We start from the raw sequence: 25,333 nt of genomic DNA on the forward strand, positions 1-25,333 counted from the left end.
GAGAGGGCATGAACAATTTGCAAAGATATAAAAATACATTCAATCTTTAAATGGCCTGAAAAGGAAATTCAATTTCCTTCATAATAAGATGCAAATTGAAATTACTCTGAGCTACCATTTCCCACCCATCAGACTGGCAAAATTAAAAAGTATAGCAATTCATTCTCTTGGTGAGGCTCTTTGGAAATAATATTGTTACGGATTGGTGAGTAGCTCCACCCATAGGGTGATCTTACTTATACTAGAACCAAACATAGCCTGATTCTGCACCATCTTCATGGTCATTGGGATGCTGGAGTCCCTTGTTTTGATTATTGTTTGTGACAAACCATCTCATTGCAGGTTTCCTTGTTTTCGCTGAGCATCTGTTTCACAAACCAGGATGTTGTTTTCTAGGAAATGGTCTTTACTGATGTCATACCCAAAGTAAGCAAGATGAGGTCTCATCATTCTCAACTATTTTATTGTCTTGTCCAGCTTTTGCTGTGATGCATTTGAGATAAGAAATACCATGGCTTGGATCAAGTATGCATTCGTCTTCAAGGGCCGTCTCTGCTTTTTAAAGAGGTCTTTTGCGAAGATAAACAAGCGGCCATCTAGCTCAGAAGCAACAAAGTCCACATGGTAGAACACACCGGCCTGTGTGATCGAGTGGTCCCGAAGGGATCAGTTACCAGACATCAAAGAACAAAAAATCATATCATTGACTGCACACCTCCATGATAGGATCGCTGAAGACAAATGGGTGCATAAGCAAATGTGGTGAAGAAAGCTGATGGTGCCCGGCTATCAAAAGAGATAGTGTCTGGGGTCTTAAAGGCTTGAAGGTGAACAAGTGGCATCTAGCTCAGAAGCAGAAAAGCCCACATGGAAGAAGCACACTGGCCAGTGCGATCACGAGGTGCCAAAGGGACCAGGTATAAGGCATCATGCAAAAAAAAAAAAGTTATGTGTGTGTGTATGTATATGTGTGTCTGTATGTATGTGTATATATGTATATATATATATACCATATTAAATGAAGGGGAAAGTGCAGAGTGGAGACCCAAGGCCCAAGTGTCGGTCAATGGAGATCCCCTCATAGAGGGGTTTAGGAGAGTAGATGGGTTAATTAGGGTGCGAGGTAGTACCGATGAAGAACGCAGCTTTCCCCCAGATCCTGGATGCTTCCGCCCCCTAACTACCATGATCCGAATTCTACCTTGCAAGACTGGATAGGGCAGAGGTTGTACACTGGTACATATGAGGGCTGGAGGCACAGGGAATCCACGGTGGATGATACCTTCAGGACCAAGGGTGTGAGGGGTGATGCTGGGAGAGTGGCGGGTGAGTGGGTTGGAAAGGGGGAACTGATTACAAGGACCCACATGTGACCTCTTCCCTGGGAGAGGGATAGCAGAGAAGGTGGGGAAGGGAGACTCCGGATAGGGCAAGATATGACAAAATAACGATGTATAAATTACCAAGGGCACATGAGGGATGGAGGAGAGGGGAGGGAAGGGACAAAAAAAGAGGACCTGATGCAAAGGGCTTAAGTGGAGAGCAAATGCTTTGAGAATGATTGGGGCAGGGAATGTATGGATGTGCTTTATACAATTGATGTATGTATATGTATGGATTGTGATAGGAGTTGTATGAGTCCCTAATAGAATGTAAAAAATGAAAAGAGGAGAAAAAAATGATTAGGGCAAAGAATGTACGGATGTGCTTTATACAATTGATATATGTATATGTATGAACTGTGATAAGAGTTGTATGAGCCCCTAATAAATTGTTAAAAAAAAAGTGCTGATGAACACATCCAAGATAGCATGCTCTGCAATCTTTTAAAAATGTACATCCCAGGGAATGTATGGATGTGCTTTATACAATTGATGTATGTATATGTATGGATTGTGATAAGAATTGTATGAGCCCCTAATAAAATGTAAAAAAAAAAAAAAAAGAGGTCTTTCGCAGCATTTGACTGATGCAATACACTACTTGACTTCTTAGCTGGGGGCTTCAGTGGATGGTCGCTGTTAATCAAAGAAGACTGAAATCCTTGACCACTTCAATTTCTTTGCCATTTATCATGACGCTGTTTACTAATCCGGTTGCGATGATTTTTGTGTTCTGCAAAGGCAGACATAATTCATACTTTCAACTGTAGTTTTGGACCTTCATCAGTAAGTGCTTCAGGTTGTTTTAACTTTGGGCAAGCAAAACTGTCACCTGCACATCACAGGTTGTTACTGGTTCTTTCTCTAATCTTGATGTTGCATTATTTTTCATATAGTCCAACTTCTTGAATTATTTGTTCCACATACAGATTTAATAAATAAAATGAAAGGATATAACTCTGCTACACGCCTTTTCTAATTCTGAACCACGTAGTTTCCTTTGTTCTGTTCAAAAGACTGCCTCTTGATCCATGTACAGACTTCGTATGAGCACAATGGAATGTTCAAGAGGTCTACTCTTCATAATACGGAAATGAAACTCATATATGGCTAACTGGATCAATATTCTTAGAAAGGAACTTAGAAATAGCAAATAAATTCACATTCATTTGACCCTTTAGTGCAGCAATTCCACTTTTAAGAATTTACCCTGAGACAACACCAAAATACTTATACACAAGATTATTAATTCACTGCCAAAAATATTAGAAAATACCTAAATACTCAAACATGGAAGAGTGGTTGAATAATTACTGTACATACATATGACATGAGGATCTGCATAGTTTGAGAAAGATTTCTATGCATTGATGTATAGTGATTTCCAGAATACCGTATTAAGTGAAAAAAGTAAATAGCATTAGAGTAGATAAAGAATGCTTTTTGTTTTTCTTTTTTAAATCATTTTATTGGGGGCTTGCACAACTCTTATCATTATCCATACATACGTCCATTGTGTCAAGCACATTTGTATATTTGTTGCCATCATCATTCTCAAAACATTTGCTTTCTACTTGAGCCCTTGGTATCAGCTCCTCATTTTCCCCCTCCTTCCCCCCTTCCCTCCCTCATGAACCTTTGATAATTTATAAATTATTATTTTGTCATGTCTTACACTGTCTGATGTCTCCCTTCAGCCACTTTGCTATTGTCTGTCTCCCAGGGAGGAGGTTATATGTAGATCCTTGTGACCGGTTCCCTCTTTTTACCTCACCTTTCCCTTACCCTCCGGGTATAAATACTCTCATTATTGGTTCTGAGGGGTTTATCTGTCCTGGATTCCCTGTGTTTCCAGTTTTTATCTATACCAGGGTACAACCTCTGGTCTAGCTGGGTTTGTAAGGTAGAATTGGGATCATGATAGTGGGGAGGTGTAAACATTAACGAACTAGAGGAAAGTTGTATGTTTCATCGGTGCTGTACTGCACCCTGACTGGCTCGTCTCCTCCCCGTGACCCTTCTATAAGGGGATGTACACTTGCCTATTGATGGCCTTTGGGTCTCCACTCCACACTCCCCCTCACAATGATATGATTTTTTGTTCTTTGATACCTGAGAATGCTCCTTTTTGTGTAAAGAATTAAAAAGGAAATCACGTGTATCTTGATTTTTGCACACACAAAAAATAGAAATTTGAGTTTGCTTTTAATTTGATTTGGAAAAATTACATCAATTAGGATGAATTACACAGTTAATGTAACTGCTATCAATAAAATACATACCTGTAAAAAGTTGTATTGACAAAAAAGTTCTGTGATAGATATATTTATAGAAAAAAAGAAAGAGAAGAGTAGCTGCTGTTTGGTGTCATTGTTTCCTGAAACATTCTAATTCTAGTTAGTTAGGTTTACAATGTTCTTAGTGCTTCTGTTTTATCTCCAACTTTGTTGCATTGTAGCTAGGGTCTTAAAAGCTTACAAACAGCCATCTAAGGCACAACAATTATAATAAGAGAGGAAGAACAGTGAGGAATTAGAGGAGGTGGAATGTGTGCCTAATTGTGATTACTTTGCCAAGAGACTAGAAAAATTGGATGGTGCCCAGCTACCATTAGTGAACATTTTGATCAAAGAGTCTATAAAAGAATCCTGATTAAAAGAAGGGAATCCAGAATAGAATTTTAAACACTCGTGGACTCCAGACTTTTTGAACTCATTGGGGACTAGATGAATCCCTCAAACTATTGCTCGGAGATAAGCTTTAAACCTTAAGCCAAAAGTAACCCCTAAAGTCTTCTTAAAGCAAAACAATAGTTTAACTAGTAGAGAAGGCCTTCGATTAATAACAGCAATTCAAAATAGTAGACAGAAAATTTAGGGAACCCTGGTGCTGTTACTGGGTAAATGACATACTGCTAATCACAAGGTGAGAGGTTCAAATCCACCAGCTACTCCTAGGGAGAAAGTTGAGTCTATCTGATCTAGCAAATATTTACAACTTCAGAAACCCTATAAAGGATCACTGTAATTCCAAACCAACTCAACAGCAGTTGGGGGGTGGTGGGCTGGTAGATGGTGGCCTTTTGTTAACTGGAGAGGAACAACTGAATTTATGCTAATCTGGGAGCAACAACTATTAAAAGGAAAGTGAAATGGTTACATAATTTTAAAACATAATCAGTAGCACTGAACTGTACATGTAGGAGCTGGTGAATTTCTGTATATTCATCTGTGTATGTTCTCTCAACAATAAAATATCATTATTAAAAAATAGAGAAAAGATTAACTAGAAAACAGTGAAATTGGTTACTTATAATGGCAGGGGGATGAAAAGACTTTTTACTATATATGTAGGTACATTTGTAGTTTTAAGTTTTATTTTATTGTGAGGTATATATGTAATTTTATAAGAAAGAGAACTTTTTCTAAAATGATTTGAAAAGAGAGGTGTAGCTGTTTCACACATTTCCAAGACGTATGTAGAGAGGTCTAGCTGTTCAACATCTATACCAATATTTTGTTGCCATCTCTGTACTATTCTTAGAGCATGTTATGTGTTTGAAAGTATTTCAAAACAAAGCTTTTAAAAACACTTATTTGTATTTACTTGGAGTCATTCCATCGTGTCGTGTTACTAGTCAGTGCCATCCGGTCAGTTCTGATGAATATCAACCTAAGAACAACAGAGCAGAGGACTGCCTTGTCCTGCACCAGCCTCACAATCATTTCATAGTTAACCCGTTACAGCTACTGCGTCCATACATTTCATTGAAGGGCTTCCTTTTTCCACTAGCCCTCTACCAAGTAGAAAGTCCTTCCTTTTCCATGGATGGCCCCTGCTAATGAATATCCAAAGTCCTGGAGATGGATTCTCACCATGTGATCTTCTGGTTGTACTTCTTCCAACACAGATTTGTTTGTTCTCTGGCAATGCTTTGGATTCTTTCACCAACACCATGATTCAAGGCACGGATTCCTTGTACTTCTTTATTCGTTATCTAGCTCCTGCATGCATATATTGAAAACACAATTGCTTTGGGTAGGGTTTCCCAATGAAATCCCCAGGCTTTTTTATCCTGAGAGCATAAGTGGATATATTGTTGTGGTGGGGGTAAAGTTCTTAGTACCACTTTCCTGGCCCCTTTTCTCATCAATGAAGTTTTCCATTTTCTTAAAACTTCTTCATAATAAGTCCACGATTGTCTCTGAAAATCATGTTTTCAAGAATATCTATCTAGATTATCCTTTAGGAATCCCTAAAAAACAAAAACATATATGTAGTTGCCATAACCATCTGAACTGACCTCTCTTTGCCTTGACTTTTACTGAGTCCACAAACCCCCTTGAAGTCAGTTATTTTGTTGTTGTGTGTATTATAAATTAGGTAGAGGTTTACAGAGCACATTATCAGTTTTTACATTTAAAATTCATACACATGTTGTATCAACACATCGATCCCCTTAATGTGTGATCATTTATCCCACTTCTTCCCTGTGGTTGTCTTTTCCTTTCCTAACCCCATGAACTTTGCCCTTGAGTAAATGCTGCCATTTTGCTCTCGATTGGTTGATTACTACAGGGGTGAGTTCAGTTCCAGACTTGAAGCATAAAGGTCAGAGACTAGGGAGTCCCACCACTCTCTAGCCAACCAGCAAGCCATCTTTTAGGATTTGGTGTTTTGTGGAAGACAGTTTTAATTGGATTTTGGTCTTTGGAGAGTCATATTGGTAAATCCATGACTTGTCCCTGGTTACAATTCATTCCATAAAATTGTTTGCATTAACTTCTAACTTGCTTAAAAGACTGATAGAAAGAGGAGTTCTTTGAGCTTGCTAACCTTTACATAACACTTTTGGCTCCTTGGGAAGGGTGGGTGGGTGAGATGGCAAAAATAAGGCTGCCTGCTCCCATAAAGATTTACAGTCTCATCAACCTTGTGGAGTAGTTCTACTCTGACCTATATGGTCTCTATGAATCAGAATCGATTCAATGACAGTGGGATTTTTGTATTCTTCACCTTCTGTCAGCATGAACTTTCTTTAAAACACAAAAACAAGTATAAATATGCAACTGACATCCTAACACCTTCTAATTGTTTCCTTTTGGTCCTAGGATCAACACTAGAATGACTTGGGGCCATCCCTGTTTACTATCCATTGTTTTTTTGTATATAGATAAAACATTTTATACAGTCTGAAAAAACTTTCAGGATATGGCCAATGCTTACCTCCCCAAAAGGCCTTACACTGGTATTTTGCTTCCTTGAACTACCTACTTTTTGGACTATAAATACCAAAACACAGGGACCATATCATATTCTTAAGTCAAAAATTATTGCTATTAAGGTCCCAGTTCATGTACACACAGGTTTATTCCAAACTAAATGTGTATAACCATGTCTCTATGATCAATGGGTAGATGCAGAGAGATTCCGTTAATAACATAATTATGCTATGGAAAAAATTAGTCCAATGAACTAATGAATCATGCAAACATCAGTCTCCTTGACTCTCAGACCAGAAGAACTAGATGGTGCCTGGCCATCACTATGAACTGCTCTGAAATGGGTCACATTAGAAGGTCCTGGATAGAGTGGGAGAAAAATAGAAAATAAAATGAAAAAACATAAAAGATACGAGGTTTACTGGACCTAACTGGGACATGCTTACTGGTGGGACACACAAGACAATGGCCTTTAGTCACCTTTTAGATCTGAAACTAAACTCATTGATATGTTACACTAATCAATCATTTAAGATAAAAAAGGTAGAATGTACATAGGAACAAAGTCCAGAGGGTTAGGAAAGAAAGAGGCATGGAAACAAGAAACAGAAAGTGGGATAAGTGATGGTGTATCGAGGGGATTGCATTGGATGAGTTGAAATAAAATGCGTATGAGTTATTAAATACAAACTGATGCTTTGCATTGTAAAACTTCACCCAATTCACAATGAAAAGTAAAGCACAAATGAAAACACAGTCTTAGTCCCTTAGTATCTAACAAAATATATATACTTTTGTGCCATGGGAAAAAGTGGATTTTCAATCGCTGAATACAAATGGGTGCATAAGCAAATGTGGTGAAGAAAGCTAATGGTGCCCAGCTATCAAAAGATATAGCATCTGGGATCTTAAAGGCTTGAAGGTAAACAAGTGGCCATCTAGCTCAGAAGCAACAAAGCCCATGTAGAAGAAGCACATCAGCCTATGTGATCATGAGGTGTAGAAGGGATGAGGTATCCGGCATTAAAGAACAAAAAATTCTATCATTGTGAATGAGGGGGAGTACAGATTGGGGACCCAAGACCCATCTGTAGGCAACAGCCCCCCCCCCCCTTACAGATGGGTCGTGGGGAGGAGATGAGCCATTCAGGGTGAAGTGTAGCAACGATGAAACATTCAACTTTCCTCTAGTTCCTAAATGCTTCCTCTCCCCACCCCATCCCCGTCATCATGATTCCAATTCTACTGAACAAATATGGCTAGACCAGAGGATGTACACTGGTACAGATAGGAACTGGAAACACAGGGAATCCAGGACAGATGAACCCTTCAGGACCAGTGGTGAGAGTGGCAATACTGGTAGGGTGGTGGGAAGGTGGGGTAGAAAGTGGGAACCGATAACAATGATCCACATATAACCTCCTCTCTGGGGGATGGACAACAGAAAAATGGTAAAGGGAGATGTCAGACAGACTAAGATATGACAAAATAATAATAATAATATATAAATTATTAAGGGCTCATGAGAGAGCGGGGAGTGGGGAGAGAGGGGAAAAAATGAGGAGCTGTACCAAGGGCTCAAGTAGAAAGCAAATATTTAGAGAACGGTAATTGCAACAAATGTACAAATGTGCTTGGCACAATGGATGTACATATGGATTGTGATAAGAGTTGTATGAGCACCCAATAAAATTATTTAAATAAAAAAGAAAAAGTGATTTTGAGGTCAGTGCTAACAAAAAATTTTTTTTAATAAAATTCAAGTGAACATCTTCCCAAATTACTGAAGCTTTGCAACAAGTTTACAGGAATGCTGCCCCACATAAAACAGTTTTTAAATGAGTTGAGAATTTTAAGGACGATCTAAAAGACTTCAAAGATAAGCCTTTGAATGCTGTCAACTTCTACAAATTAAAAAACCATGGCTGAAGTCCAGAAACTGGTGGAAGAAGATATAGAATTACCATTGCTCACATGGTTTGGCATTTTCTTTTTCTTAATCATTTTATTAGGAGCTTATACAACTCTTATCACAATCCATACATACATCAATTGTGTAAAGCACATTTGTACATTCATTGCCCTCATCATTCTCAAAACATTTGCTCTCTACCTAAGCCCCTGGCATCAGCTTCTCATTTTGTCCCCTCCCTCCCTGTTTCCCCTTCCTCAAGCACCCTTGATAATTTATAAATTATTATTTTGTCATATCTTGCCCTGTCTGACATGTGGTTTGGCATTTTCAATTTTAATTAAACATCTTGGTCTCAGTAAGATTTTAGTTCCATTTTCCATGGAAACTTTCACAAAATTGCCCTGGTTTGATGAAAGCATGAGTAGGAAAACATTGTTACGGTGGAGAAGGATTTTCTGGTGTTGCTTCCATGGGTCTTGTTCTGCTAAAAGTCTTAGCTAAATTTTTCAAAACACTTTCCAGAAAGTCAATATGCAAAATGCTTTAAACACCCAAAAAATGTTGTCAGGTTACCCCTTCATTTTACCTGTCTGGCTCTTCAAAAAGAATTAAGTTTGTGCTACCTGCTTTATAAGGTAAAGCTCAAACTTCTTAAAAAAAAAAAAGGTCTTTAAAATCTGTGTTCAAGCTAATGTTCTACTCAACTTCCATCTCTCTGATGCCCACCCTTCACACTCACGCTCATCATTACTCAATAAAATAAAATAAATAGTAAAACAAATTACATTTTTTTTCTAATCACAGAGTGGAAGTTTTTATTTATATATATATATTTTGCCCTCAAACTTTTAATTTATTTATTTACTTATTTTTACATTTTATTAGGGGCTCATACAACTCTTATCACAATCCATACATAGACATACATCAATTGTATAAAGCACATCCGTACATTCTTTGCCCTAATCATTTTCAAAGCATTTGCTCTCCACTTAAGCCCTTTGCATTAGGTCCTCTTTTTTTTTCCCTCCTTCCGCGCTCCCCCCTCCCTCATGAGCCCTTGATAATTTATAGATTGTTATTTTGTCATATCTTGCCCTATCCAGAGTCTCCCTTCCCCACCTTCTCTGCCGTCCGTCTCCCAGGGAGGAGGTTACATGTGGATCCTTTTAATCGGTTCCCCCTTTCCAACCCACTCACCCTCTACCCTCCCAGTATCGCCCCTCACACCCCTGGTCCTGAAGGTATCATCCACCCTGGATTCCCTGTGCCTCTAGCTCCTACATGCACCAGTGTACAACCTCTGCCCTATCCAGTCCTGCAAGGTAGAATTCGGATCATGTTAGTTGGGGGGAGGAAGCATCCAGGATCTGGAGGAAAGCTGTGTTCTTCATCGGTACTACATCACACCATGACTGACCCATCTCCTCTCCTAAAGCCCTCTGTGAGGGGATCTCCAGTGGCCGACAAATGGCTTTGGGTCTCCACTCTGCACTTCCCCCTTCATTCACTATGGTATATATATACACACACACATATATATATTGCAACATTACATTTCTTTTATATTTCCAAATTTTTAAGTAGTTCTTTCGGTTTTGAATGCCCTCCCCACACTTATTCCCCTATCCCTTCAACACTGGAATAATTCCTCTACTATATTTTGAAACCCAAAAAGGTAGACAATGTGTGATCTCAAGAAAATGAGATAATGTATGTAAATATTTAGCATAAAGCCTGGCATATAATAAACTGATGAAATTTCTTACAAGCCTAAGGAGTAGGTATTAATTCTCAATCTTAGAAATAAAAATACTGTTACTCAAAGAAGTAATTTACTTAAGACTATGGAGTTAGTAAATGACATAGTTGGGAATAATGGCTCATTCTAAGGATATTTGTTACCAATCTATACTACTACTTCTTATTCCCATTCAAATGGTATAGTTACCAGATTAAATATTCTAGTATATTTTATTACGTCCCTTTTCTATTCAGGTACCTCTTACAGCTCCCTACTATCAACAAATCCAGACTATTTTACCTTTGTATCCTTAATTGCCTAACCAGTTCAGCTCACAATGAACTCAACTCATATTACTGAGTGAAAAATAAATAAATGAAAAAAAGCTTCTATTATAGTGAAAATTGGCATTAAAGAGTAGGATTTGAATACTTTCTTTAGCATTTCTTATAGCACCTATCTTCATGCACATTGCGCTAAAAAACAGAACTTAAAAAAAAACATTTTATTTGGAGCTCTGGAACCTAGAGAGGGCAAGGGCGAAGCCCTGGACAAGACCTGGGAGCCTACAGGAAGCAGGGACTCACCACCACCACCACCACCACCACCACCACCACTACCACCACCACCACCCCGGCGCCATGCACTATACCTATCCCCCTCAGTGTAATACCTGGCAGCCTGGGACTGGCACCAATTCCCAGTGTCTGGCAGAGTTCTGGCAAGGATGCCAGAAACAGGGAGCCAGACCCGGGGGGATGGGCAAGGTGGGGGGCCGCCAGGCCACACACAAACTTGGACCTTCGAACACGCAAGCAGGGGCATGTGTCCGCATGTCATTCCTCAGTGAAACCTGGGTTATTCACAGGAGCAGGGGGCTGCGATGTCCTAGAGCAGTGGTTCTCCACCTTCGTAACACGGAGACCCTTTCATACAGTTCCTCATGTTGTGATGACCCCCAACCATAACATTATCTTCGCTGCTATTTCATCAATATAATGTTGCTACTGCTATGAATTGGGCGACCCCTTATTAAGATTCACACTCATAAGTGCAATCAATTATGAAACACCATCCTGTTTTTGTTTTGTCTTTTTAAAGTTCTTTTTATTGGGGGCTCTTACAGCTGTTATAACAATCCATACATCAACTGTATCAAGCATATTTGTACAGATGCTGCCATCATTCTTTTCTTTTCTTTTTGGCCATCATTATTTTCTAAGCATTTACCTTTTATTTGAGCCTTTGGTATCGGCTCCTCTTTTTCCCTCCCTCCCCCCACCCACTGGGTGACTCCTTGATAAATTATTATTATTTTCATATCTTACACTGACCACTGTATTTTCTTTTTTTAAAATACTTTTATTGGAGGTTCTTACATCTCTTATCACAATCCATACATTCCTCCAAAGTGTCAAGCACATTTACTCATATGCTGTCATCATCATTTTCAAAGCATTCTCTTCCCACTTGAACCCCTGATATCAGCTCCCCATTTCTTCTTCCTCCATCCCCCTCCTGCCCTCCCTCACGAACCCTTGATAAGTTATAGATTATTTTTTCCATATCCTACATCATCCTCTGTCGCCCCTCACCCACTTTTCTGTTATTCATCCCCCTGGGAGGGAGTTCTAGATTGATCCTTGTGATCCATTCCTCCTTTATCCCCCACCCACCCCTAATCCTCCTGGTATTTCTACTCTCCTTGTTTGTCCTGAGGGGTTTATCTATCCTGGATTCCCTGTGTTGGGGGCTCTTATCTGCAGCAGTGTGCATGCTCTGGTCTAATCCATATTGTAAGGTAGAATTGAGGTCATGTTAGTGGGATGAAGGAAGCCCCAAAGTGCTAGAGGAAAGTTGTGTTTCATCAGTGCTATACTGCACCCTGACTGGCTCATCTCTTCCCTGTGAGCCCTCTGTGAGGGAATGTTCAATTGTACTACAGATGGGCATTGGGTCTCCACTCCATGTCCCCCCTAATTCACATTGGGTATGGTTTTATTCTGGGTCTTAGATGTCTAATACCTGATCCCATGGAAACCTCATAATCACACAGATTTGTGTGCTTCTACCATGTGTACTTTGTTGCTTCTGAGCTAGATGGCTGCTTGATTATCTTCAAGCCTTTAAGACCCCAGATGCTATATCTTTTGATAGCTGAGTACCATCAGCTTTCTTCATCACATTTGCTTATACACCCATTTTGTCTTCAGCAATCGTGTCAGAAATGTGAATTTCACAGAATGCCGGATTGTTAGAACAAAGTGTTCTTGTGTTCAGGGAGTAGTTGAGTTGAGGCCCAGTGTCCATCTGTAACCTTAAATCTCAACATATAGATATGAGTACATAATTCTGTGAAGTTTATATTCTTTGTCATTTATAGTCACTGAAATTTCTTCTGTTAACCTAGTGGTCAGCTAATGGTTAGACAGAGACTTCCTTAAATGTCTGGCACCAAATAATCTCCCATCTTTGTAGAACTATATTTGTGTTGGGTATTTCTTCTTTAAACATTGGTCAGTAGATACTTTGTACAATACCCTCCATAGCTTATATGTAATTATTAATAGGCAAGATAAAACAAGCTTTTGGGTGTTGTTGTTTTCAGGAAGCCAGTGGATATATCAACAAAAAATAGTTCCTTTCAAATTAAGTTTATTCTTCTCTCTCTGGTACTGGGAATACTGTATATTATTTTCAAGGTTACTGCTGAGCTCGGGAGTAGTAGATGGAGTTATGATTCATTATGTCATCTCAAACCTCATTGTTCTTATCATAAGTTATCCATTTTTTTTCTCAAATAAGCACTCCCCCCAACCTCCAGGGAGATGAAGAACAGAAACATGGGTGAAGGAAGACAGCGATCAGTGTAAGATATGAAAACAATAATAATTTATTATTTATCAAGGGGCCACAGGGTGAGAGGGAGAGAAAAAAGGAGGAGCTGATACTTAGGGCTCAAATAAAAAGTAAATGTTTAGAAAATGATGGAAACATATGTACAAATAGGTGTGGTACAATTGATGTATGGAATGGTATAAGAGCTGTAAGAGCCCCCAGTAAAATGATTTTTTTTAATTTAGAAAAACACTCCATGGGAAACTTTAAACTTTTGGGTTGTTTCTGGCATTCAGAAAAACTTGATAATTAGTTTCTTTTATAGAGGAGGACAGACTTTTACAATTTTTCACTTTGCCATTATTACTGATGTCATTTTCCACCTATTCCCGCTTGCTTTTAAAATTCTTTAGTTTTTGAACACTTATGGTCATAGTTCCTTGAGTCTAGATTATTTCAGTGATTTGTGACTAGTATAGAGCAGGAAAAATCTTCTTAAAACAATTATTTTATTTTTTTAAAATATTTTATGGCTTCAAAATTTTAAATGTTTATGCTTACAGGATACTGTCAAAAAATTGAGAAAAAAACTACCCACAAAATAGGAGAATATGTGTGTAATTCATGTATGTTACAACATGGTTATTTGGAAACCATTCTGCCAGTGAAAGAAACCAAGTATAAAAAATTACATTTTATATGATTCTATTTACATGGAATCACATGCCATAACATCAATCCTTTTAAAAGTGGTAATTAGTATATTCAAATAGTTGTGCAACTATCACCACTATCTAATTTCAAAACACTTTCATCAACCTCAAAAGAGATTAAAAAGATTAGCGCTTTTTGGGGCCTCGGCTAGGCATAGTGGTTACTAATGGATATGGGTTTTCATTTAAAGCAGTGGTTCCCAACTTGTGGGTTGCGATTCCTTTGGGAGTTGGAAGACCCTTTCTCAAGGTTCGCCTAAAACCATCTGAAAAACACCTATTTCTGACGGTCTTAGGAAACAAGACACGGCTCCTTTATCCGTCTCCAGGCGGGTCCACCCACATGCAGACATGCCCACAGGCAAGGATCCGGTGTGAAGACTATTTCCCACGCTACCCCATGCTTCAAGACAAAAATTCATTCATTTGTAATTAGAAATAAATATTTCACAATCTTTAATTATATACTGTTTTGTGATTAATCACTATGCTTTCATTATGTTCAATTTGTAACAATGAAAATATATCCTGCATATCAGATATTTACATGATGATTCATAACAGTAGCAAAATTACAGTTATGAAGTAGCAACGAAAATAATTTTATGGTTGGGTGACTACAACATGAGGAACTGTATTAAAGGTTTGTGGCATGAGGAAGTTTGAGAATCACTGATTTAAAGTGATGAAGTGTTCTAAAAGGAAAGGTGGTGATGGCTACACAACCCTTCGTAGTATACCAAATATTACCTTGAAAGGGACAACTTTATGGCATGGAAATGATATCTCAATAAAACTATGACTTTTTAAAAATTCTAAAAATAAAAAGCAAGGGAGGAAACCTTTAATGATACTGTGTTTCATAGGGAATTAGATCTTTTATTTTTTTTTTGAGGCCTAAATTTTAAACCTTACATTTGTAAGTGTAGGGTTGGTATTCTACCAGTCAATTTGGTCACAGCCTGATGGTGCTTCCTTGGGGGTATGGACATCCCTCTCTCTCTGCCTTTCGCTTGCTGTTTGCAGGCTATCCTGAGAGTTGCCAGACTCCTGCCATGTTTACACTGAACTTGGATCCACTTGACTTTGCACCCACCAGCCTGCGATCTTCCTACATTCTACACCAGTACGTGTGGCTGTGTGAGTCTAAAATAGAATCGAACTTACGGACTTCAGTTTGACTGGGTTGGGGTGCTGTCTTGATGTATAATTACTTCTTTATATAAAGCTTTCTTACACATATGAGTGTCTCTAGATTTGTTTCTCTAGTCAACCAGCCTAACACATGACCTTAATAGGTCACTATATTCTAGGCCTTTTGAAATACTTTTTCTAAAAGATTGTTTATTATTTCTGTTCGTTCTACTATTCAACTCTCTAAAATTTCCTTCTAGGATATGCTGTACAGTAGAAAGAGTACAGTGGCTTTAGAGATCTTTTTCTAACTCCGTTATGTCACTTTCTAGCTTTGTACTCTATTAATCTTCTGTCCCTCAGTTTCCTTTTCTTAACATAGGGACTTAATACCATTTCAAAATATTGCCATGTATGAGAATTGAATAAAATAATGTATGTGAAGTCAGTTGGGAATTCCTTATATTATAGGGGTGCTATGAATATTGTTTCTTTTTCCTTCTAAGTTATACCCATAAATATTTCAAATACCAGCAGGCGCACCCTAGGGTGGACAGATTTTAGTGGATCTTCCAAACCAAGACACCCTAGAAAGAAAAGCTTATTGATTGAATACAGATATCATATCATGCCATAGTTTAATCAAATAAAGCAGTATTGTACAATTGCTACCACACACAAAAATTACTCTTAAACAGAGTTGCTAAAATTGAAGAGATACATTTCAAAGAAAGGTGACAACAAAATGTGGAAATTACTAAACAATATCATTCATTTCCCATGAAAGTAAAGTGTAATCCATTCTGAAGACTGTAGTCATTGATCTTCATCAGTAACTGCTTCAAGTTCTTTTCACTTTTCAGTAAACAAAGTTGTCATTTGCATATCACAAATTGTTAGCTAGTTTTCCTTCAATCCCGATGTTGTGTTCTTCATTTAATCTAGTTTCTCCAATTATTTGCTCAGCATAGATTGCATAAGTATTGTGACATGAAACAATTTTGACACATACTTCTGATTTAAAACTACATGGTATCCCATTAGGTAGTCTCTAAACAACTGCTTCTTTATATATTATTTTGAATGAGCACGGATAAAGGCTCTAGAATTCCCATTCTTTGTAATGCTATCAATAATTTGTTATGAATAATCAGATGCCTTTGCACAGTCAATAAAACACATGTGAATCTGTCTGGCCTTCTCCACTTTCAGCCAAAATCTGTTTGATATTAGTAATGTTCTCTCTTATTCTATATCACCTTCTAAATCTGGTTTAAATTTCTGGTAGCCTCTGAAGATGTACTGTTACAAGCATTTAAAATATTATCTCCATCAAAACTTTACTTTCATGGGAAATTAATGATATTGTTTAGTAAGTTCCACATTTTGTTGTCACCTTTCTTTGAAATGTATTTTTTCCACTTGGTTAGCCAGACAACTATCTTCCACATTTCTTGACATAAATGAGTAAGTGCTTCTGGTGATACATGTTTATTGAAACATTTTAATTGGTATTCATGCAAATCCTGGAGCCTTATTGCTACTGGTTTCAGTGCAGCTTGGACTTCTCTTTCAGTGCCATCAATTCTTGATCATATGGCACTTCCTAAAACGTCTGAATATCAACCAGTTCATTTTGGTGCAGTGACTGTGAATTCCTTCCAACTTCTTTTGTCATTTCCTTCATCATTCAACATTTTAACTACAGAAATTTTGAATATTGAAACTTGAGGCTTGAATCTTTTCTTTCAACTTGGAATCTTTTCTTTCAGCTTCAATCATTGCTTTGGGCTTTATAACTCTAGATCTTTTGCAAATTTCATGCTAAAACTTTGTCTTCTTGAGTGGCCTTTTGACATAATCTCTTCAGTGCTTTTGCTTCATTATCTTTTTCTTTGGTTTTAGCAACTCTGTTTAAGAGTAATTTATGTGTGTGGTAGCAATTGTACAATACTGCTTTATTTGATTAAACTATGGCATGATATGATATCTGTATTAGCTCCAAATAAAATGGTTCTGAAAAAGTAGTAAAAGTATAAATGAAATTTGGGGGAACAAAGTATTTCTCTAGTCCTGATACCACTTTCTTCCTCATTATAAATTAAATTTGAAAAGAAAGAAAACCCTAAGAGTAATTTTTGATATCCATTTTGGTCCTTTCTTTCTTCCTAACTTTTTAGTGATTATTGCTTTCTTCATATAAGATGTCCTTGGTGTCATTTCAGAAGTCATCTGGTCTTCTCATGAGATGGTCTATAACTTTAAGGAGTGATATAGTTTGTGCTCTGGCTCTCGTGGATTAAATTTTTTTTCCTTCCGAGTCAACATATGATGTGCACTAACTAAGATAAAGTTATTTTCTGGGGCTACTGAACACGGTAGATCACAGCTACTTTTTTATTAAATCTTCCTATTGAATTGAATATTTTAGGTTGTGTTCCCTAGGGAACAGACCATGGAAGATTTGCTTGTCAGAGGTTTATTGGTGAGCATGCTCAGGAACATTTGTAAAGAAGTCAGAGAAACAAGATTGGGAGGGCAGAGAGGTTGAACTTCTGATGCATTTGTAACAGAGACTTCAGTCAATCCTGTAAGGAGCTGGGATGGCATTTCAGAGTTGCCCAGAAGGGAATATGGACTGGCCAGAGTGGGAGGAGGCATAAGCTTGGGTGGGACAGTTTTCTTACATAGTAGTGATGAAGATGAACTGAGTGATTTTCCTCTCCAGCTGTGGGATTGCATGTAGTTTAGGGGTCTGTTTGCCTTTAGAGAAGTGCTTCCGCTGAGGCCAGACCCTTCTAAGGGTGGCTTACAAATGGTCAGTGAACAGGATGGCGGTATACAGAAACAGTTTTTGGCCACCATGGAACACTGACTGGCTATTCTTGTTCCAGTGAGCCTCACCTAGTTGGCCCAGGTTTTGTCAAGTCTGCATTACACTTTGAAGTCTTCCTGTGTTCAATCTTGCTTCTGCTGCCTTTCCTTCACAGGTGTTAATCACTATTCCTTAGAAACATAACGTATCCTTTCTCTCTGAGTACTTAACCTGCCACATTTTGTTTGATGATAGTTAGGAGCTGCTGGTATCCAATCCTCCCTGCAGTTTGAAAAATGAATACCTTAATCCTGAAAGGAGCATCTGGGCAGTACACTTGTACCTCTTGAATTCATTTCATATAGAAACTCACACCATCTGGTAACAACGCCTCACAAATTCTGTTTGATCTTTTTTTCTGGGGAAACTAACAAGAGTAAGATTAGTATACAAATTACAAACTACCATTCCAGGTAGTCTCCAGCTCAGAACTAATACTCCTTGTCTCCCGTCTCATTGTGGATATTAGGCCAGACCTCTAGTGGCTTAGATGGTTTACTCAGTAGAATAATTCAGGCTGTCATCACCAAGCAGTCAGCCTAATCACTGTGTTCTTTTTAGGTCTTGGCCACTGCCTTTGTCAACCTATGTGAACATTGTTGGTGTTAGGTGCCTTCTAGTCATTTCCATCTCATAAAAGACTGTATAACAGAACGAAATACCACCCGGTCCTGTGCTATTTTCACAATTTTTCCTATGTTTGAGCTCATTGCTACTGCCACTGTGCCAATCCATCCTCTTTTTCATTCATTCATTCATTCATTCATTCATTCATTCATTCAAATCCATCTTGATCATTGAGAAAGAACTGGATTTTAGCGTGCTTCTGGAGCCCTGGTGGCATAGTGAGTTATATGTTGGGCTGCTAAGTGCAAGGTTAACTATTTGAAACTAGCCTCCCTGTGAGAGAAAGATGAGACTGTCTGCTCCCATAGGTTTACAGTCTCAAAAACTTACAGGGGCAGTTCAAACCCACCAACTGCTCCATGTGCAAATGGAATAAACAATATATGTTTATATTTTTTTAAAAGAAGATAAAAACCAGACCTTTAAACATGATAACTACTTGGCATCTTCAGTAGTCTCTTAGATGAAATCATTACAGTCTCGGAAACCCACAGGGGCAGTTCTACTCAGTCCTATAGTGTCACCATGAGTAGAAATTCACTTGATGGCAGCTTTCAGTTGAGCGGTTATAAACCAAAAACCAAATTCACTGCCACTAAGTTGATGCTGACTCATCTCAGCCCTATAGGACAGAGTAGAACTGCCCCTGTATGAGCCCCCAATAAAAAGGTTTTTAAAAAAGTAACTTTAATGGGTACATAAATTCTAAGATGTAACTCAAAGAAACAATAGCATTAAAGTGACCAAGGGAAGATGGGACTAATAATGTTATTATTGATGTTAAATTGCTATTAATCTGAAATTACTAATCTAAACTTAGTCTCTATAGCATATCAGGTTTTATCTGCTTCATAAATTAGAATTCCAGTTAAATTTCCTTTGAAAATGAGAGTACAGTAGTTTTGAATAAATTTTAGATCACTGTATTACATCAGGTTATACACATAAAATAGGAATTTTAGTAATGGAAATTAAAATTACTATATTAGAAGATATGCTATAAGAAAATACATCCCGGTCCTCTCCTCCCTCTCTCCGTTTCTCTGCCACTCCGAGTGTGGTGGTGCTCCGACTTCACCATGTCATCTCATTAGACTTTCAGGATCAAGAGATTCCTGGCCAAGAAACAGAAGCAGAATCGGCCCATTCCGCCAATGGATTCGAATGAAAACCGGTAATAAAATCAGGTACAACTCCAAGAGAAGACATTGGAGAAGAACCAAGCTGGGTCTGTAAGGAGCCCCCAAAGGGTGGCATGCATGGCCGCATTTTCCCAGGCTCAAATTTTGTCCCCATCTGATGACTTGAACTTCTATTGGCAAATAATCTGGTTTATTCCTTGTTTTTTTGCTTCCTAATCAAGTTTAACAATAAATGATGTAAGGCTGTTGGTGTGAAAAAAAAAGAAGAAAATACATCCCACTCTGGGGGTAAAGGATAGAAGGGAGGAAAATAGAAAACCAAAATAGTGAAATAAAAACAAAATCTAGTCCCGACACAACGGCTGGAGCCAAAGTGGGTGAACAAGTAAATGTGGTGAAGAAGGCTGATGGTGCCCGGCTATCAAACGAGATAGTGACTGGGGTCTTAAAGGCTTGAAGATAAACAAGCGGCCATCTAGCTCAGAAGCAACAAAGTCCACATGGAAGAAGCACACCAGCCTATGTGATCGAGTGGTCCCAAAGGGATCAGTTACCAGGCATCAAAGAACAAAAAATCATATCATTGACTGCACACCTCCATGATAGGATCGCTGAAGACAAATGGATGCATAAGCAAATGTGGTGAAGAAAGCTGATGGTGCCCGGCTATCAAAAGATATAGTGTCTGGGGTCTTAAAGGCTTGAAGGTGAACAAGCGTCCATCTAGCTCAGAAGCAAAAAAGTCCACATGGAAGAAGCACACCGGCCAGTGCGATCACGAGGTGCCAAGGGACCAGGTATAAGGCATCATGCAAAAAGAAAAAGATATAAGTGTGTGTATGTATGTGTATATGTATATATATATATATATACCATATTAAATGAAGGGGGAAGTGCAGAGTGGAGACCCAAGGCCCAAGTGTCGGCCAATGGAGATCCCCTCATAGAGGGGTTTAGGAGAGGAAATGGGTTAATTAGGGTGCGAGGTAGTACCAATGAAGAACACAGCTTTCCCCCAGATCCTGGATGCTTCCTCCCCCCAACTACCATGATCCGAATTCTACCTTGCAGGCCTAGATAGGACAGAGGTTGTACACTGGTATATATGAGGGCTGGAGGTACAGGGAATCCAGGGTGGATGATACCTTCAGGACCAAGGGTGTGAGGGACGATGCTGGGAGAGTGGAGGGTGAGTGGGTTGGAAAGGGGGAACTGATTACAAGGATCCACATGTGACCTCTTCCCTGGGAGAGGGACAGCAGAGAAGGGGGGAAGGGAGACCCCGGATAGGGAAAGATATGACAAAATAACGATGTATAAATTACCAAGGGCACATGAGGGAGGGGGGAAGGGGAGGGAGGGGGAAAAAAAAGAGGACCTGATGCAAGGGGCTTAAGTGGAGAGCAAATGCCTTAAGAATGATTGGGGCAGGGAATGTATGGATGTGCTTTATACAATTGATGTATGTATATGTATGGATGGTGATAAGAGTTGTATGAGTCCCTAATAAAATGTAAAAAAAGAAAAGAGGAGAAAAAAATGATTAGGGCAAAGACTGTACAGATGTGCTTTATACAATTGATGTATGTATATGTATGAACTGTGATAAGAATTGTATGAGCCCCAATAAATTGTTAAAAAAAATAGAAAATTTTAAAAAAAAAGAGGACCTGATGCAAAGGGCTTAAGTGGAGAGCAAATGCTTTGAAAATGATTAGGGTAAAGAATGTACAGATGTGCTTTATACAATTGATGTATGTATATGTATGGATTGTGATAAGAGTTGTATGAGCCTCTAATAAAATATAAAAAAATAGAAAATTCATTCTTCATTAGTAGGCTAGACAAAAACAGGTGGTATGGGACACAGCATGGGAAAAGAGTATATATGGATGAATCCTTTATTCTCATATTAAGAAGCCTGGTGGGCTGGGTTTCTGGGGTGAGTTTCTGGGTAACTCATCCTTGTGAGTTAGAGGTGAGTCCCAATCACATTCTCACAGTTGATATTGGTTCCCACTATATCCTGCCTGAGTAGTGCTACCTTGAGGCTAGCTCTTCAAGCACTTACAAGCATGTGGCTGATGGCCAGCTAGCTCGTGGCAGCTTTAACTAGAGGAGCAGACCCAGCTATTGTTCTCTGGGCTCCGAAGACAGCCACGCCCCTTACCCCGACCCGGGCACAGTGTTAGGCTATTCCTCCCATGTACTCAGGGACCTTTAGAGTTAGGTTACAGCCCACTTTGTTACATATGTGGTTACCTGTAATTAGGGGGGCTTGCATGCCTGCCTCTGAGTGTATATAAACCTGAGTTGGAAATATATTCTCTCTCTCTGTGGTCATGGTGGTCCGGAGGTGAGCCCTTGCAAAAAAAAAAAAATCTAGGATGGAGTGCTTTAAGAGGAGGGTGAAGTACACGCTAGAAAATGCTATGAAAAAAGTCATAAAGGATGAGGACTGACCCTTTTCCATCAGATCTAAACACTGGTCTGGGTGGATGTAAAAGGAGGAAAAGAAACATTGAAGCTGCCCTTCAGTGCTCTTGGAGCTCTGGCTAGTTTCAAACAGGGTCAAAAAAAAAAAGAAGACTGAAAAAAAAAAAGATACTGGGGCAATCACAAAGTATTGGTGACTTTTAGGATATTAACTCTAATGAAATGAGTGAAAGCGCAAATAGGATTGATTACAAAGACTTCAGAGATGGGATAAAGGTTGAAGAAATGAAAGCAATAAATACTGAGAATTCATTCAACAATTTTAATAAAGGCTCTAATAATAATAATGAATGTTTACACAGTATTATGTACTAAATCTGTCCTAAGTTATTTACATATTAATTCACTTACCCCTCAAAACAACCCTATAAAGTAGGTACCATCATTCTATATAGATTTATAGTCACAGAAAGTGAAATATAGCAACAAGCTGGAATTCTGAGGCTACCTGGTTCATAGTCCCTGCATAGATGTGATAGTATACATACATATCATAATATATGGAAATATATGTCATAGTAAAGAGTATAATACTATAGTACTGAGTAAAAGAAAGATAGGAATCCAAGAATGAGGAATTTTATATTGTTGGTGATGATTGATAATATGTCAGTATATCAGGTGTTGATAGATTTAAGCAAAATAGGAGCAGACTTGCTTTTCCTGAATGTATTAATGCTGCAGAGCTTCGATTCAATAAAACCAAGAATGAATAGGGGGGTAAAATGTAATTATCTCCAAGGCTTTCAAAGACACAATACATTTTCCTGTTACTTACAGACAAGATAATGAATGAATGGACAAAAATCCATTTTGCTGATTAGCTCCATCATATTTTTGTACCTAAAAAGAAGTAACATTTAGAAAAATAAGCTTTTGTAAAGATAATAAAACTAGCTGCAGGGGCAGGGAGGGTGGGGAGAATAAAAAAGATAATAAAACTATTCTTAAGCCAGAAATCTGTAAAATTCATGCTGAGAAAAAAGGATTAATATCTGTTAATATTTTCATCGTCTTCCTGCCTTCCAATGTTACCTCTTTGAATCAACTATGGACTAGAGTATTACAAAGCATATGAACTGTTAATACAAAAAGAATTTCATGAAAGGAAAATAATAGTGTTTTCAACTGTTATTGTAATATTAGACAAAATTTTAATATTTCTTATAATCAGAATTATTTTAAAACAGAGCAATCGGTTTACTCTCCAAACTAGCTGCCACCATTATTACAAATATTTTGTTATGCGCTATATGTATATCCTACACTAAACTGTATTATTTAAATATAGGAATTACATTCAATTTTCCACAGAACACTGAAAAAGTTAAATGCAAGTGTTATGGATAGGTGAGTAAGTGGAAAAAAAAGAGAAGAAAATAACATATTAGCATTGTTGTTGTTACGTGCTGTCTAGTTGGTTTAAACTCATAGCAAACGTATGCACAACATGACAAAACACTTCCCGGTCCTGTGCCCGCCTCACAATCACTAATATTGTTCACACCATTGCAGCCACTGTGCTGATCTGTCTGGTTGAAGGCCTTTCTTTCTCTTGTTTGCTGACCTTCTACTTTACCAAGCATAACATTGTCCGGGGGCTGGTCCCTGCTGATAGAGTGCAAAGTACATGAGATGAAGTCTTACCATGCTCACTTCTATAGAGCATTCTGGCTGTACTTCTTCCCATACAGAACTGTTTGTTCTTCTGGCGATTCATGTATTTTAAAAAAATATTTTTGACAATACCTTAATTCAAATGCACAAATTCTTCTTCAATCTTCCTATTCATTGTCCACTTTTTTCATACATGGTGATTAAAAATACCATGCATGGCCCAGTGTAATCTGTTGTTTGATTTCTTGACTAATGTTTCCATGGACATTGATTGTAAATCCAAATAAAATTAAATCCTTGGCAATTTCAGTCTTATTATACTTATCATGATGTGGCTTATTAGTCCGGTAGTGAGGATTTTTGTTTTCTTTATTTTGGGGTCTAATCCAATATGAAAGCTGTAGTCTGATCTTCATCAGTATGCGCTCCAAATTCCACTCACTTTCAACAAGCAAGGTCGCGTTGTCTGTATATTGAAGGTTGTTAATGAGTCTTCCCTCCAATTCTGATGTGCTATTCTTCCCATGTGTAGTTTCTTAGAGTATTTGCTCAGCAAAGAGATTGAAAAAAGTATGGTGAGAGTATACAATACTGATACAAACTTTTCCTGATTTTAAACCATATAGATTATATTATCAGAATGACTGCTTCTTGCTCTAATAAGTACAATAACTCCTACATTCTGTTGAATCATTTTTCTTTGGAATGGGCACAAAATAAACCATTTCCAGTAAGCTGGCCAGACTGCTGTCTTCCAACTTTCTTGGCATAAATGAGTAAGCTCTTCTAACACTGCAACCATTTATAGCTGTGTTATTGTTAGGTGCCATCGAGTTGGCTCCAATCCATAGTGACCTTATGCAGCACAACAGAAGAAACATAGCATGGTCCTGCTCTATCCTCAACAATTGTTCCTATGCCTGATTCCATTGATGCAGCCACTGTGTCAGTCTATCTCATAGAAGGCCTTCCTCTTTTTGGCTGCCCTTCTCTTTGCCAAACATGATGTCCTTCCTCCAGGGACTGGTCTCTCCTGACAATATGTCAAAAGTCTATAAGATGAAGTCTTTGTCATCTTTGCCTTTAAGTAGCAGCCTGGCCTTATTCCTTCCAATACGATTGGTTTGTCATTTTAGCAGTCCATGGTACTTTCAATAATCTTCTCCAGTACCACAATTCAAACGCACAGATTCTTGTATGGGTCTTCCTTCTTCAATGTCCAACTTTCACATGCATATGATGCAATGGAGAATTCCATGGCTTGGCTCAAGTGCACCTTAGTCCTTAAAGAAACATCCTTGCTCTTCAATATTCTACAGAGGTCTTGTGCGACAAATTTACCTAATATGTCTTTTGAGCTCTTGAATGCTACTTCCATGAGCATAGATTGTAATTGCAAGTTAAGACAAAATCTTTGACCATTTCATCTTTTTCTCCGCTGATCATGATGTTACTTACCTATTGGTCCAGTTGTGAGGATTTTGGTCTTCCAAAATTGAGCTGTAATCCATACTGAAGGCTACAATCCTTGATCTTTATCAGCAAGGGTTTCAGTTCTTCCGCCCTTTCAGTGAGCAAATATTGAAAGCCTAAACAAAGCGATCAGAACGTTGTCAGAGATACTGCTT

At 38.3% G+C, this 25,333-nt stretch overlaps 1 protein-coding gene and 1 pseudogene across 1 annotated transcript in view; one reads left to right on the forward strand and one right to left on the reverse strand.

The window, feature by feature from the left end:
• The window catches only part of ZSWIM5 (zinc finger SWIM-type containing 5), a 179,857-nt gene that overhangs the window by 133,334 nt on the left and 21,190 nt on the right, over positions 1 to 25,333 (reverse strand). The gene's annotated exons all lie outside the window — the stretch shown is intronic.
• Positions 22,054 to 22,163, forward strand: LOC142437801 (small nucleolar RNA SNORA61; annotated as a pseudogene).

Source organism: Tenrec ecaudatus, chromosome 1 (genome assembly GCF_050624435.1).
Source record: "Tenrec ecaudatus isolate mTenEca1 chromosome 1, mTenEca1.hap1, whole genome shotgun sequence".
In the NCBI taxonomy this organism is placed as follows: Eukaryota; Metazoa; Chordata; class Mammalia; order Afrosoricida; family Tenrecidae; genus Tenrec; species Tenrec ecaudatus.